Source organism: Belonocnema kinseyi, chromosome 5 (genome assembly GCF_010883055.1).
Source record: "Belonocnema kinseyi isolate 2016_QV_RU_SX_M_011 chromosome 5, B_treatae_v1, whole genome shotgun sequence".
NCBI lineage: Eukaryota > Metazoa > Arthropoda > Insecta > Hymenoptera > Cynipidae > Belonocnema > Belonocnema kinseyi.
In genome coordinates this window covers 57,857,342-57,860,491 of record NC_046661.1, presented here as the reverse complement: position 1 = coordinate 57,860,491, position 3,150 = coordinate 57,857,342, and positions in this window count along the sequence as shown.

Below are 3,150 nucleotides of genomic sequence, written 5' to 3'. Positions count from 1 at the left end.
GCTCCAAGGAGATTATGTTGAAAAATAAAAAAAAATTTACCCAAAAAAAATTGTTTTTATACTTCATTCTAAGGACTTATTGAACTACCCTCGTAATTTAAATTCGAGAGAAGCCCGCCAAATATAAAAGTATATCAATCAACATTAAATAAACAATAGTGCAAATTTTGCATTATTTTTTGAGTGTTTTGGTAGAAAAAAAACACTTTTTTACCGAAATCTACCGAAATATAAATTGATTCCTAATCACTTTTATTTTATTGATATTAAAAGTGTAGTTTCGAATATAATTTAATTTCGAGAGAAGCCCTTTAAATATAAAAATATATCAATCAACATTAAATAAACAAAAGTGCAAATTTTTCATTATTTTTCTAGTGTTTTGGTAGAAAAAAAAACTTTTTTTACCGAAATCTACCAAGAGATAAATTGCTGATTAATCACTTCCATTTTATTTATTAAATACTAAAAGTGTAGTTTCGGATATAATTTGATTTCGAAAGAAGCCCGCCTTATCAATATATGTAGCAATAAACATTAAATAATCGAAATTGCAATTTTTCCATTATTTTTCAAGAGGTTTGGCAGAAAGAAAACCTTTCTGAAAGAATCTCACATTATTTGAACTGGAATAAATGGTGAAATTAGTTCAAAATACTTCAATAACTTTGGAAATTCAGTAATATCTTTATTATAATTTTATATTTTCTCAAGTAATGAGTCATAAGTAAGGGCTTCATCTCGCTCTGAGGTATACGCCGGTAAAAGTTCTCCAATGTTACCGACATTGCAGTTTCGCAAGGATAGTCTCAAGTCAAAAATAAATCAATAGTGACCACTGGCGGTAAAGCCGGGAACTAAAAAACCGGTTTTCCGCAGAATTTTCCTGGTTTATTTTACTTTGTTCTCAGCAAAACCTTGTTTAAATAAATTAATAATTTAATCTTTTCTATTGATATTATGTTTATTTACTTTCCGCATGGCGGGCTTCTTCCATTTTTAACATCAAAAATTTTCGGAATTAGATAATCTAAGATTTTGTTAATAAAAATTTTAAAAAATGAGAAAAATTAATTTTGAAGAGAGGCCCGCAATAGATTTCGATTTACTTTTAACAATGCAAAAAACAAAATTTGAATTAATGCATTATTTTGCGAGTGGTTTTGTTTTCCAGTGTCAATGGAGTATATGATTTTTGGGCTTTTCGAAAATACCCATTCCAATTTTTGGGTCCAACGCTTGATGTCTAAAATCAACCTCTCTCTACCACGTACATAAGAAATTGTACAAAAATAAACTTTTTTGAAATTTTCTAGTGACATTTGAGTCTCTGATTTTTGTGCTGCTCGAAAATACCAACTCCAATTTGGGCTCCAACTCTTAACTATAAAATCAACCCTTCTCTAGCACATATATATGTCTTTGTCAAAGAATAATATTTTTGAGAATTTTCCATTGTTAATGTTTTCTCTGAATTTTTTTCTCCCCGAAAATACCCAGTCCAATTTTTGGGGACCAACCCTAAACATCTAACATCAACCCCTCTCTACCACGAAGATTAAAATTGTTAAAAAATAATCTTTTTGAGAATTTCCCAATGTCAATGGAGTCTCTGATTTGTGGGCTGCTCGAAAATGCCCACTCAGATTTTCGGACTCAAACCCTTAATCTCTAAAATCAACCCATATCTACCACGTAGATATCAGTTGATCAAAAAATAATATTTTTGAGAATTTTCCAACGTCAATCGAATCTCTGATTTTTTGGCTCCTCGAAAATACCCGCTCTAATTTTTGGATCCCAACCCTTAACATCTAAAATCAACCCCTCTCTACCACGATAATTTGAAATTTAAAAAAAAATTATCTTTTTGAGAATTTTCCAGTGTCAATGGAGTCTCTGATTTTTAGGCTCCTCGAAAATACCCTCTCCGATTTTTGGGCTCCAAGCCTTGACGTCTAAAATCAACCCATTTCTAGTACGTAGATATGACTCTGCCAAAAAATAATCTTGTAGAGAATTTTCTAGTGTCAATGGAGTCTCTGATTTTTGGGCTCCTCAAAAATTCCAATATCAAAGTTTAAATTGTAACTAATGGGTTGGTGTTTTTTTTACATAGTGGTGGTTTTTCTGAATTTTTATTTGGTGCGTTCGAGTGCCCATAATAATCCCAAAATCTAGTGCATTTTGTGTTTTGCAGATTTTATTTTTCACAAGGGAGTTGTTTTTTGAAAGTGGGGGTAGTTTTTGCATTTTTTTTTGTGCATTTGGTAGCCCAAAACAAGCCCAAAATTCTGGTGTTCTTTGTTTTTCCGAATTTGAGTTTTTATATAGTGGGTAGTTTTATTTTTAGTAGGGGTGGTGTTTGGAAATTGGTTGTTGTTGAGTTCAAGAGCCCAAAAAAAGCCCTAATTTCTGACGTGTTTGATTTTTTTCTTTTAATTTTTAGACAGTGGTGTTGCTGGCTTGATGCAAGCCAGCACCCCCACTCGAAATTTGAATTATCGTAAAAACTAGTGGAGCCAGAAACTCGACAATACAGACCAAAAAAGTCCAAAAACAAACAAAAATTCTAATATAAAGAAATTTGGGAATTTCGTTTGTAGAGATGCTAGCTTGATAGGCCTAATTGTTGCGCTGGAAGTTGATTAAAGGCATTAAAAGGTGCATCGAAAAAGGTAAATTATATTTTTTAATATACACACACCGACTGGAAAATAATATTCATTACGGCCGTTATTTTTATAAAAATTAAGGGTGAGAAATAATTTCGGTTAAAAGTACCAGGTTACTATTTTATAAGTAAGCTCCATCTATGTAGAGATAGACTTTTTTCCATACGTGGTTTCATTACAGGTTATTTTTTTACATCGATGGATCCTAAAAGAGAATACGCAATTCACGGCGACAGATAGAAACTACGTACCTCGCGTACTCTATACTAAGTGTCTAGAAATTTCCATATACTTAGTATAGAGTACGCGAGGTACGTTGTTTCTATCTGTCGCCGTGAGTTGCATATTTTCTTTTGGGACCCATCAATATAAGGGTTAATTGTGGGTCCGGATGCAATAAGGGCACATAAAATTTTTTCGTGCGAAAACGAAGTCCCCTGGAGGCTTTAGAAAAAATTTTCGAATTTTAATTTTC